The sequence below is a fragment of the Rhinopithecus bieti genome, unplaced genomic scaffold (assembly GCF_001698545.2).
Source record: "Rhinopithecus bieti isolate Rb0 unplaced genomic scaffold, ASM169854v2 scaffold_12155, whole genome shotgun sequence".
In the NCBI taxonomy this organism is placed as follows: domain Eukaryota; kingdom Metazoa; phylum Chordata; class Mammalia; order Primates; family Cercopithecidae; genus Rhinopithecus; species Rhinopithecus bieti.
In genome coordinates this window covers 3765278-3778493 of record NW_016807423.1, presented here as the reverse complement: position 1 = coordinate 3778493, position 13216 = coordinate 3765278, and the positions used below count along the sequence as shown (strand labels likewise).

General features: G+C 48.6%; 1 protein-coding gene across 8 annotated transcripts in view; it reads right to left on the bottom strand.

Annotated features, from left to right (window-relative positions):
* The window catches only part of CUNH1orf210 (chromosome unknown C1orf210 homolog), a 4063-nt gene extending 2676 nt beyond the window's left edge, over nt 1-1387 (bottom strand). For 2 of the 8 annotated variants that reach the window (XM_017881978.1, XM_017881976.1), the window contains exons 1-2: nt 977-1137; nt 415-625 (exon numbers count right to left, since the gene is read on the bottom strand). The gene's annotated coding sequence lies outside the window, so the exon portion shown is untranslated. Of the gene's footprint in view, nt 1-414; nt 626-976; nt 1138-1176 lie in introns of those variants that run through there. The other 6 variants (XM_017881979.1, XM_017881977.1, XM_017881980.1 and 3 more) reach the window with 5 other exon arrangements.
* Between the last annotated feature and the right edge of the window lie 11829 nt (nt 1388-13216).

The window sequence follows — 13216 nt, the reverse complement described above, 5'->3', positions numbered from 1 at the left end:
AAAAAAAAAAAAAAAAAAAAAAAAAAAAAACCGTCTCTGGAATGACAACACCCTTCTCTCCACCCCTCTGCCACAGCTGAGTCCAAGCCACCTTCCTCTTGTACTCTAGCCATAATCTCCTAACTGGTCTCCCCACCTCTGGTCTCTTCCCCAGAGTAACTGGCCTACAACCCAACTCTGACCCCATCACTAGCCTGGTTAAAATCCCTTTAAACGCTCCCCATTCCCCACAGTGCCTTGCAATCCAGCACATGGCCCTCAAGCCAAACTCTTCTTCCTCTTCTCCACAGTTCCCTCCCCAGCACTCCAGACAGACACACACGCCACCCTCCCACTCACCCACCCTCCTGCTCCCTGGCCACACCCTCCTCAGTTTTTGGGGCCCCAGTCTGTCAAGGACAAATCAGACCATACCTGCCTGTGAGGATGTCCCTGGACCTACCCTGGGTGACCTGTCACCATCCTGCCCAGTCAACCATCAGTCAGAACCAGTCGTTGCTAGGCGGGCAGCTCCCCGTGGTCAAGTGCTGGCTGATGGATCTGTACCCTCGCGCTGCAGGGAGCTGGGCACTCAGCCGCTCAGTGTGGTGCTTGTGAAATTAACGAGGGGAGCAGGAGAGACGTCCTGGGAAGGAGAGGTCACCTGCTCATTCATTTCTCAGCCTGCTGTGGGCCTCATCCTAGCACTTGGTCCGCAAAACATGAGAATGTGTAACACTGGAATGAACTGAATTCAATCTGACGTTTCTAAGGTTGTACTCCTATTCCTTTCCTCCCTGCCCTGTGAATTCTTCCCAAGAAGACACACACACACTAACCTTCCAAGGGCACATATACACTCCCCAACAAGCCTCTGAACTCACAGCCCACACTGACCTGCCCATCCCCCATACACACATACACATAGTCGCCCCTCCCCCCAGGTCACACTTTCCTCCACCAACAAACACACCCTCTGACATGCACAGACACCTACCCCCACTCTGATGTATAGCTTCTTTCCTGCTGCCAGGAGCCCCTGAGGATCTGTGCAGAGCCTGGGCACCCCCTCCCCGGCCGCCCGAGCCCTCTCTTCTGTTCCCACCTCAAGAACTGTGCACAGTCCGCGGAGTAGGCTTCCGGCTGGGGCCGGCAGAACCTGGACAGGTGGGCGGGTCAAGGCCAAGCTTGACTCACCTGCGGAGGCAGTGGGCGGGGCTGAAGTTGCAGGTCGGGCAGAGGGCGGGCTGCGGCAGCGCCTCCAGTGGGGAGGGATCATTCTACGTCTCCCCCAAGCTTTTGCCAAGAACTTGATGGGTGTAGACCTCACCCTCACCCCCCAATGCTGGGGGTTTGTACAGCTGGGATCCAGAGAAGGGTCCAGCGGCCCCTAGAGGGGCAGACACTTCAGCAGGCAGATGCTCAGGCTGATAAACAACTGAATGTCCGGTGACTGGTACAAAGTCCAGAGTTGAAGCAGGAGCTTTGCAGGCCTGTAAGGGTGGTGGGCTGGAACCAGAGCGGGTGGGGAGGGCATTCTTTCCAGGCAAAGCCAGAAGGACCAAGAACTCTCCCAAATTGCCTCCAAATGTGTGTGTAACTGTGTAGGGGGTGAGTGGTGGATCTGGATGAGGGCTCAACCTTCATCTGGATCTCAGGATCCTGTGACCCCACAAGCCAGCCTCTGAACCTCTCCCGGGTGCTCTCTGATTCCCTTTAGCTTTACTCCTCGTCTCTGGGCCTGGTGCCCCTGTTCTTCAAGTTCCAGTTCAGGAATCATCTTCCCTGAGCCCTCCCTCTACCCTGCAAGCCCTTACTCTTCCATGCCCAGAGCACCCACAGCATTCCTCATTATCTTGTGATTATTCACTTTCCCAGGGTGGGGCCAGGCTTTGACAGCCTGTGGCTCCCAGCACAGTACTGACCCAGGCCAGGCTCCCTACTACCTAAGGGAGGAAGGACAGCACGTGCCAAGGCCTGGAGGCCCCAAATTCACAAGGACAGACAGGGCACAGTGGGAGCAAGGGCTGCAGAGAGGCCAGGTATGGTGGCTCACATCTGTAATCCCAGCACTGTGGGACACCGAAGCGGGTTGATTGCTTGAGCCCTTGAGTCGGAGATCAGCCTGGGCAACATAGGGAGACCCCATCTCTACTACAAACACAAAAATTAGTTGGGCGTGATAACGCTCACCTGTAGTCCTAGCTACTGGGGAAGCTGAGGCGGGAGGACTGCCAGAGCCCAGAAGTTTTAGACTACAGTGAGCCATGATTGCGCCATTACACTCCAGCCTGGGCTACAGAGCAAGACCCTGTCTCAAAAAAATAAAACGGGGGTACAGAGAGGAGATGCAAACAAGGCATGGTAGAACTGTGGCTGGTAGGTGGAGGCCAGTTCACACTTGGCCTTGAAAATCTTAGGATGAAATCTGAACCCTCAGGGCATCCCTTCCCACCTATCCTGCCTCCTCTGCTGCAGCTACACCAAACTATTTTCTTTTTTCTTTTTCTTTTTTTCTTATTTTTTTGAGACAGAGTCTCTGTCACCTAGGTTAGAGTACAGTGGTGTGATCTCAGTTCACTGCAACCTCCGGCCCCGAGGTTCAAGCGATTCTCCTCCCTCAGCCTCCCAAGTGGCTAGATTACAGGCATGCACCACCACACCCAGCTAATTTTTGTATTCTTAGTGGAGACAGGTTTTTGCCATGTTGGCCAGGCTGGTCTCGAACTCCTGACCTCAAGTGATCTGCCCGCCTCAGCCTCCCAAGTGCTGGGATTAGAGGCATGAGCCACTGCGCCCGGCCACCAAACTCTTTTCTATTCCCAGAACCCACCATGCCCTCTCATCTCCCTGGCTCTGCAGGCTCTGCTCCCTTCTCCGGGGACTCCTGCCTTCCCCACTCTCCACTGCACCCCTGCAGATGGTGGCCCTTCTCCCCCATATCCTGAACCATGTTGGGTGTGATTTTCTCTTTAGTTTCCCCCAACCTGTAAACCCTGGGAGTGGGCTCTGCATTGGTCTTGTTTCTATCATATCCCCCATATCTAAAATGGCAACAGTATACCCTTCTGAAACAAATTTGAGGAAAGAGAGGATTATCCTGGATGGGGCAATGAGGCACCAAGGAGGGCTTAGGGTTTTACTTTGTTTTTGAAGCAAGGAAATCATGAGATTCAACTGATATTCACTGAGCACCTACCACGTCCTAGACACTGTGCCAGGTTTTGTTTAATTGAGGTGTTCATATACCATAACCTAATTCATATAACATAAAATTCCCCATGTTAGCCATTTCCTGGTACACGATTCAGTAGTGTGTAGTACATTCATAATGTCATGCAACCATCACTCTAGTTCTAAAACATTTTCCTCACCCCAAAGGGATACCCCTGACCAATTAAGCAGTATTTCCCATGTCACTTTCCCCCCAGTCTTTCACGACCATTAATTTGCTTTCAGTCTCTATGGATTTGCCTGTTCTGGATATTTCATATAAATGGAATCACATTTGTGCCAGCTTTTTAATGAACTGTTTCACTTAATCCTTGTAACCATGCTTTGAGGTAGATGTTAACTGTCCCCTTAGCAGAAAAGGAAAATGAGGCTATGAGAAGGTAATTGGCATGAAGTCCTGCAGAGGAAAACAAGCAGAGGGTCTGCACATCCATCATTCAGTAATTTATTCAATGAATATTTTTTGAATGGCCTCCAGAGTCACAGCCAGCCCATATGTCACACACTGCTGAAAAGCAGATGGCTAGCTGCTGGACGGCCCCACGTCATGGAGAACAGAGGGCAAACCGGGCAGCAGCACCCACGGCTCCTCAGCCAAGAGCTCTGAGGTAGTGAACAACCTTTACAACCTTCTGTGGCAGCCCCGGCAACCATGTGGTAGGCTCTGTGCTAGCTTGTGGGACAATTTGTGCGGCCATAAAGCTTCCATGCTGGTGGATAAGACGAACAATACACAAAGAAATAAATAAGATTATTTCAGATAACAGTAAGTGTTGGGAAGAAAACAGCTTCGTGATAGCTTCATGTGAACAGGAGAGGCGGCTGCTACTTTAGATAGTCAGAAGAGGGGACTCACTGAAGAGGGCACATTTGAGCTGAGATCTGGCTAAGAGTGAGACAGCGATTGTGCCAACAGCTGGGGGCAGAGCATTGCAGCTAAAGGGAACCGCCAGCACAAATGCTGAGATGTAGGAGCACGGCTGGCTTGTTCAACTACAGCAAGGCAGCCACCGGATGGAGTGCAGAAAGATGGGGGCAGATCCGAGGGGCTACACCAGGTGATGTCAGGAGCTATTCCTGAGGGGCCTCATCGGATCTCTCTGGGAGATAGGAAGCCACTGTGCGTTTGAGCAGAGGACTGCTCTTTGCATTGTAAAGGAACTGGTCTGTCTTCTGCATGAAGTATGGACCAGGGGAGGCCAGGGTAGAAGCAGGAGGCCAGTTAGGAGGCTGCTGCAATCATCTAGGGGAAAGGACATGTGGCAGCCGGGAAGTCTGGTGAAGGTGGGGACAAGTGCTCAGACTCCAGATATATTTGAAGGTAAAGTTGACATGATTGGCTGATTAAATGTGGGGCTTGAGAAAAAGAAAGGATTCAAGAATAACTCCAAAGTTTTGGCCTGAGCAACTGGAAGACTAGAGCTGTCGTTTAATGAAGTGGGAGGAGTCTGGGAGGGAAACTAGGACCTCAGTTTTGGACACATTGGATGCCTGTGAGCCACCCAGTAGCATCCTGAGTAGAGTGTAGCGTCAAGTGGCCTGGATGTAATGGGCGGTGGGGACTAGAAATATACACTTAGGAACCAAGAAAACATAGATGATTTTCAAAGCCAGGCATCTGGATGAGATCCTCAAGGATAAGTGTAGAGAGAGAGGAGCCCTGGAATGTGCCAGGAGTAGAGGTCAGGGTGGGGAGGAAAAGCAGGAAAGGAGACCAGGGAGGGGCCCACAAGGTAGGAGGCAAATGCGGGAGAGTCCTGGCCAGGGAAAAAAGCGTTTCAAGGGCAAGGGCTCAGCTAGCTTGGTTAGTCAAATGCTGCAGGAAGGTTTGTGAAGATAAGGAGTGAGAATTGACCTTTGAAATTGACAAAGTGGAGCTCACCAGTGACCTTGACAAGAGCAGGGTTTTTTTTGTTTGTTTGTTTTGTTTTGTTTTTGTTTTTTTTTGAGATGAAGTCTTGCTCTGTAGCCCAGGCTGGAGTGCAGTGGCATGATCTCAGTTCTCTGTAACCTCTGCCTCCCAGGTTCAAGCGATTCTCCTGTCTCAGCCTCCCAAGTAGCTGGGACTACAGGCGCACGCCGCTACACCTGGCTAATTTCTGTAGTAGAGATGGAGTTTCACCATGTTGGCCAGGCTGGTCTTGAACTCCTGACCTCAAGCAATCCACCTGCCTCGGCCTCCCAAAGTGCTGGTATTATAGGCACGAGCCACTGTGCCCAGCAATGAAAGCAGTTTTAAGAGACAAGAGAGTGTTCTGGGGACAACCGCCTGATTGGAGTGAAGCATAAGTATGGGACCAGAGGAAGTGGAGACCACGCCTCCAAGGAACTTTGCTATAAAAGGAGCAGAGACATGGGACTGACCCTGGAGATGGGTGTGGGACTAAGGGAGGATTTTGCTTTAAGGGGAGGAGCTGTTAGACCATGTGTGTAATGCTGGCCAGAATAAGCCAGGAGAGACCGGAAATTGATGATGCAGAAGGAAGAGAAGGGACAAGGCAAAAGCAGAGTCCCTGAGGATTCGAGAGGGTGGGGTCCAGTGCGCGGGGAGGGTTGGCAGCAGAGTCCCTCTGAGTCACAGGAGGAAGGTGGCTTAGACAGGTAAAATGCACTAGGTCTGTGATGGGAACCTTAGGAAGCTTTCCCCTGATGGCTTCCAGTTTTTCCAGAGAAATAAGAAGCAGTGTCCTCAGCTGAGCGAAGAGCAGGAAGGGGGTGCTGAGGCTGAAGAAGAGAAGAGAAGGTGTGAATTCACCACCCCAGAGCATGGCAGAGATAATGGGCCCAGCCGTGTAATGGGTTTACCAGACAGCCTCAGGCCCCCTGTAAGGTAGATGGGCATGGTCAGTTAGGGTGTCTGAGTTTTCCTTTTCTAGTCCCTCCAAGTGCAGGTGGGGAGAAGATGGAGAGAGGGGTTTTACCAAGATTAGGGACGTGCTGGGCAAATATGATAAAGCAAGAAGGGGGCGGGCAAGGGAGCTGAGCTGCGGGCAAGGGAGTGGTTGTAATGATGGCCCACAGTATCTGGTCAGGGTAAAGGGGAAAGTGGGGACAGAGGGGTGCAGAGAACCCAAAAATGTGGTAGGATCAATGGATTTCAGGATGGATTGCTGGTGTACTAGAGAGAGTGAGTAGAAAAAATAGATAAACAGGAGGTGGTGGGCAGATGGTGGCAGAAGGAAATGGAAGTTACACTAGGGGATACAGTTTGTTTTTTTTGTTGTTGTTTGTTTTTTTGTTTTTTTTTTAGACAGAGTCTCACTCTGTCACGAGGCTGGAGTGCAGTGGCGCGATCTCGGCTCACTGCAACCTCCAACTCCCTGGTTCAAGCAATTCTCCTGCCTCAGGCTCCTGAGTAGCTGGAATTACAGGCACACACCACCACGTCCAGCTAATTTCTGTATTTTTAGTAGAGTCGGGGTTTCACCATGTTGGCCAGGATAGTCTCAATCTCCTGACCTCATGATCCTCCCGCCTCGGCCTCCAAAGTGCTGGGATTATAGGCGTGAGCCACTGTGCCTGGCCTGCAGGGTTTTTATTTTGTTTTGTTTTGTTTTTTTAAGAGACAAGGTCTCAACCAGGCGCAGATATGCTTGCAGGCCGGATGCTAATAAGATGCTCCATAAAAACTTATTGGATGAATGAATGGTTAGAATTCCAGGCAGCTCACTTGCTCACTCCAGATTAAGAACTGGTGTTATGGGCTGGGCACGGTGACACATGCCTGTAATCCCAGCACTTTGAGAAGTTGAGGCAGGCTGATCGCTTGAGCTCAGGAGCTGGAGATCAGCCTGGACAACATGGTGAAATCCCGTATCTACAAAAATAAAAAATTAAAAAAAAAATTAGCCAGACGTGGTGGTATGCACCTGTAGTCCTAGCTACTAAGGGGGCTGAGGTAGGAGGATCGCTTGAGCCCTGGATATCAAGGCTGCAGTGAGCTGTGATTGCACCACACTGCACTCCAGCCTAGAAATGAGACTGCGTCTCAAAAAAAAAAAAAAAAAAAAGGAACTGGTGTTAACACTTTCCACTCTTTGTACAGGGATCTCTGTTCTGTTGTAAGCAGATGTCCCTTTTGAATCTGTAAAGGACACCTTCCTTCTCTTTGTAAACCTTTGGAGGAAGGCTGCCCATTTCCCAGGCTTCTGGCTGCTTCCAGCCCCAGCCTCCCAGAGAGGAATCAGCCCCTTCTTGGGACTTAGGACTGTCCTTAGGGACACCACACTCTTCCTCCTTCATTCAAGCTCCACCTTCCCAGAAGGCTGCCTTTCCCTATTCCTAGTCTGCCCTCCCTGAACTCCTACACATGCCCTGGCATTGGAAGCATCCCTGCAGTCCCACTGAGGGCTGTGCTTGAAGGTTGGTGAAAACAAGCCCTCTGACCCAGTTATCCCTAAGAAGTCACAGTTCCCTGAGTCAGCTCAAAGGATCTATCCTCAGTGGAGCATCTCAGGAGACTGAGACTAGGGAATGTTTCGAGACACAACTTCTAGGCTTTCCTCACTTCTTCAGGAGGAGACCAGCCTATCCAGGGCCATGTATGCCATGAAATCCTGAGGGGGAGAGCTCACCAAGCCTCATGGATCACCAACCACACCACCCTGAAACTCCAGTGTGATTACCTCATGGAGTTGCCACATCAGATCTAACCTCGGGTTCATGGGACAATTTCTCCCAAAGCCACCAGCTCCACCTCACCACATCTGACCTAGGAAGATCATTAGATATCACACATGCACAGTGTAACAATGGCAGTCTATGAATCCCCTTGGTTATTTTCTCTGGGGTAGCCAGGTCTCGCAAGAACAGAGCTCAGCAGGCCTGCCAGGGACTCCCACACCCTCTCCTGAGGATGTCGTGTCCATGCAGCTGGCCAGAGGCTATAGACCCACTGGACAGAGCTGCCCCTCCCAGCCATGCCTCCCTGGGCCCCTGCAATACCAACAGTCATCTCTGCCACATTCTTGCTTTCTCATGGGGGCCCTGTTAGAAAGGGGAAAGGAGGAAAGTTGGTGCCCACCTGAGACCCCAGCTTTGAGACTCCAGGGCTGTTGGAGCAGTTCCCATAGAGAAATCCTCTGGGGGCAGGCACCACTTAAGCCTGTAGGAGAGGTCTCTCCCCAGGGGAGCAGGAAGCCCACAGCTGTGTGCTGGTGCAGTAGTTCACTCCGACTCCCCAGTGGGAACAAGTGTCCCTTCTTTAGGGTAACGGCAAGGGTGGAGCTGGCAAAGCACCAATATGCCTTCAGGGAGAAAGGGCCAGGGAAAGAGGAGTTGGGACACTGCCTTCAAGCCTTTCCTTGTTATCCCTGCATCACCACAAAAAAAATCATGCATCAGGAGCACTAATGGACTTGTGTTGTCACTACCTCTTATCCTCAAAGTAAGACTGAAGCCAGGGGTGGTAGCACACACCTATAGTCCCAGCTACTCAGGAAGCTGAGGTGGGAGGATTGCTTGAGCCCAGGAGTTCGAGGCTGCAGCAAGCTATGATTGCACCACTGCACTCCAGCCTGGGCAACAGAGCGAGACTCTGTCTCTAAAGTAATAGTAATAATAATAATAATAAATAAACAAAGTAAGACTGAACAACCAGAAAGCAACCCCCATGTGCGGCTCCTGCAAAGAATGCACGGCTGTGGCCGGTCCAGCTTTCCCTCATAGAACGTGTTTTGTATGCTAAGTAGGCTGCTGTTGTTTGAGGCAGAAAGACAATGAGTCACTTGTGTCTCGTGCTATTGCGTGAGCTATTCTTCTAGGATCTCAGAGTGACCTGGGGTGAAGCAAGGACCTGGTGGAACTTAAAGGCAAGACATCCTTAAAATTCATGCCTGCCCATCTCTCCTGGTCGGCCCTTGTCTTTTAAAGGGGACCACTCCATCATCACACAGCACAGAATTGACCTCATTGTTTTCCAGAATAAAATCTCAGATGCATGCCGGACACAAAAGCACTGGTTTTCTTAAATCATTTTTAAGAGTTTGAGGGATGACATGCAGATGATAGCAGCCTCCCTGGGTGTGCTGGCAGAGACTGTTAGCCTTCTTCCTGTCTAGGCAGTATAGTCTAACAGGCCTTGGGCATAGTTAAGCTCTCTGGCTGTGGATCAAACTGTCTGGGGTCAGAATTGAACGCCACCACTTAACTAACCTGAGGATGCATCGGTTTCCTCATCTGTAAAATGGGGATAAGACAACCGGCCCGATGCAGTGGCTCACACCTGTAATCCCAGCACTTAGGGAGGCCAAGGAGGGCGGATCACCTGAGGTCGGGAGTTCAAGACGAGCCTGAGCCCAACCAACATGGAGAAACCCGGTATCTACTAAAAAAAAATACAAAATTAGCCTATAATCCCAGCTACTCAGGAGGCTGACACAGGAGAATGGCTTGGACCCGGGAGGTGGTGGTTGCAGTGAGCCGAGATTGTGCCATTGCACTCCAGCCTGGGCGACAGAACAAGACTCCATCTCAAAATAATAGTAATAGTGACACCCATCTCAAAAGGCTAAGAGTCCATGGGGTGTAACCAACACCTTTTCCCAGCACCTGTAAATGTGTAGCCACTGTTAGTCATTATAATTGAGGTTTGTTGGTGTTCTAGCATAAGACTCTGCATTGCTGTGTAAATTCCATTCTGACCAAAGTGGGTAAAAGTTTGTTATGCTTTACTAAATACGCTCTGAGCTTCTAACTGCCTGAACCCTATGTGGGGGTTGATTTCAGTTTCTGACCTCACAGGACTCCTCTGGGCCAAATGGCCTTTTTCAAGCAGTTTCTATAAAAGGGACTTCTTTCAAAGCCTTGCTGAATTAACTGGGGCTTCCTTTAAATAAGCGCTTGTTTTTAGAAGCTTTCTTTTTCCAACAAGGAAAAGAACACAATGGATTCCAAGTAATCTCCAGTCCTCATCACAGCTTGTCACAAACACCTGGCACGTCTTTTCTGACCAGAGTGAAAACACGCGCACGCGCGTGCGCGCACACACACACACACACACACACGCTTCAGGGACACAGACTCAGCCTGATGCTCCAAAAGCATTTACTGCAAACTTCCTCTCACTACAGAGTGATTTCCTGGAAGAACAACAAAAGTTGTTTTGGAATTGACAGTATGGCTTTAGTTGCTGCTGAAGTTAAGTGAAAGTACCATTGTTACTATTTCTTTTTTTTTTTTTTTTTGGGACGGAGTCTTGCTCCTGTCAACCCAGGCTGGAGTGCATGGCCGGACTCAGGCTGCACTGGCAAGCTCCGCCTCCCCCAGGTTTATGGCGCATTCTCGCATGCCTCAGCCTCCTGAGTAGCTGGGACTACAGGCGCCGGCCGACCGACCTCCGCTGCTAGTTTTTTTTTGGTAGTTTTTAGTAGAGACGCAGGGTTTCAGCCGTGTTAGCCCAGGATGAGTCTCCGATCTCCCTGACCCTCCGTGATCCGCCGTCTGCGGGGCTCCCAAAAGTGCTGGATTACAGGCTTGAGCCACCGCGCGCCGGCCCCATTGTTACTATTAAGACTAAACCAAAATCTTAAAAAGAATTACTTTCTTTTTCTTTTCTTTTTTTTTTTTTTTTTTCTTTTTTTGCACAACCAACAAAATAAAGATACTTTTTCCTTTCTTTGCTGACCAATATGAAGAATGATTTATCAGTAAAATCAATTTCAGGCAAAGGTAGAACTTAGGAATCGGGTTAAAGTGTTGCTTATTTCAACCAAAAGAAAACGTTCTAGTTTGTTTGGGCAGCATTTACTTGGTTCTTGGAAAAGCAATTGTGACAAAGAGTACAGAGAGTTAAGGCACTTATGGCATACACAAAGATGCCAACGTTTGGAGCTGCACATAACAAAGAAATATCTTAAATGCTTTTCAAAATATTCTAGGAGCCAAGACACAAGGGCGTGCTTTAGGAGAACATAGGAATGTAATTTGGGAGGAAAATTGGAACTACTCCTTCCCTTTAAAATCACTGAGCAAAACAAAGCAGCATTCTACTTCACATACTGACTTTACATAGTTTATATATAATAGTTTGACTTTAAGAAGCAAAGATGGGACTCTTACTCTTTATGTTTTATTTATTGCTTTTTATTTTTTGAGACAAAGTCTCACTCTGTCACCCAGGCTGGAGTGCAGTGGCATGATCTCAGCTCACTGCAACCTCCGCCTCCTGGGTTCGAGCAATTCTTGTGCCTCAGCCTCCCAAGTAGCTGGGACTACAGGTGTGTGCCACCACATCCGGCTAATCTTTTTGTATTTTTAGTAGACATGGGGTTTCACTATGTTGGCCAGGGTGGTCTTGAACTCCTGGCCTCAGGCAATCTGCCTGCCTCAACCTCCCAAAGTGCTGGGATTACAGGCATGAGCCACTGTGCCAGGCCTCTCACTGTTTATTTTGAAAACTAACTGCATGGTCACTCATGTAACCCACCCCAGTCTGGCAAGTTCAATTGGAAGAGGTCTCTGTTACTTAGAACAGTACCAACTTGACTCTTTAATTCAGATAGCCCTGACTTCATTTTTGGGGAGCAACTTGGAGAGGTTCATTCTTTCCCCCTGACTCATCCTCTGTTGATCCAGTCCCAAATTTCACCAGCTTTTTGGTGCATAATTTGCACAACAATTTCACCCAAATGGATCTCAACGGAGCCATCATTTCTGCAAGAAGACTATGGAGTTTTCTATAGAGAAAATTAAATCAAATTCATAGACATTTTTAAGAGTCTGTCAAATGTTTCCACATGTATTTACATGTGGTCTAAAACCCTAAGGACATTGTAAGAAGCCACACAAAAGACCCAAATGAATGTTCTAAGGGGCATAAATCAGTTGTCTGAGCCACCTGCTAAGGGAAATGAGTGGAACTTGGAGAGTCAGGCTTTCCTGTCCCTCTTGATCATGACAGTCACTTAGAGAACAGTGAGTCCAACTCGCTGGAGTGGCCACAGGGGATGGACCTTTACTTTCCTAACATAAAAGAAAAAAAGAAATCTTTGGTTTCCAAATGAGCACTGCCTCCAAAGTGGAACTTAATACCACAACAGATGTGCACCCTGTGCACAGGTTGAGCACCCCTAATCCAAAAATGTGAAATCCGAAATGCTCCCAAATTTGAAACTTTTTGAGCGCTTTGTGATGCCACAAGTGGAAAATCCACATCTGACCTCATGTGATGGGTCGTATATATCATATGAAATATTGTTTAAAATTACCTTCAGGCTATGTGTATAAGGTATGCATGAAACATAAATGGATTTCATATTTAGACTTGGGTCTTATCCCCAAGATATTTCATTATGTATATGCAAATATCCCAAAATTCAAAGTCTGAAATCTGAACACTCCTTGTCCCTAGCATTTTGGATAAGGGATACTCAACGTGTACAAGCAGTATGAATACATATTCCTATTTTTTCTTTTTTAGGCAAACGCTAACATACAATATACACTTTTGTACCTTCTTTTTATCACTTACTAATTAGTATGTCTTGGAGAGCTTTTAAAAACCAGTATATAGACTTGGAGAGTTTCTTCAACAAATTTCACAGCTGTTATATTTTACTGTATAGCTACATCAAAATTTATTTAACCATTTCCCCATTGATTGACACATGAATTTTTCCTAATCTCCTGCCATTACATATAATGCTACAATGAATAACCATGACATTTTTTGTGCTATGGGAGTATATCTGCAGGATAAAGTCCCAAGAATGCAATCGTGAGTCAAGGATACATGTGCTCATGAATTTTTTTTATTTTTTTATTTTTGAGGCGGAGTCTCACTCTATCGTCCTGGCTGGAGGGCAGTGGTGCAATCTCAGCTCACTGTAAGCTCCGCCTCCCGGGTTCATGCCATTCTCCTGCCTCAGCCTCCCAAGTAGCTGGGACTACAGGCACACGCCACCATGCCCGGCTAATTCTTTGTATTTTTAGTAGAGACGGGGTTTCACTGTGTTAGCCAGGATGGTCTCGATCTCCTGACCTCGTGATCCGCCTGCCTTGGCCT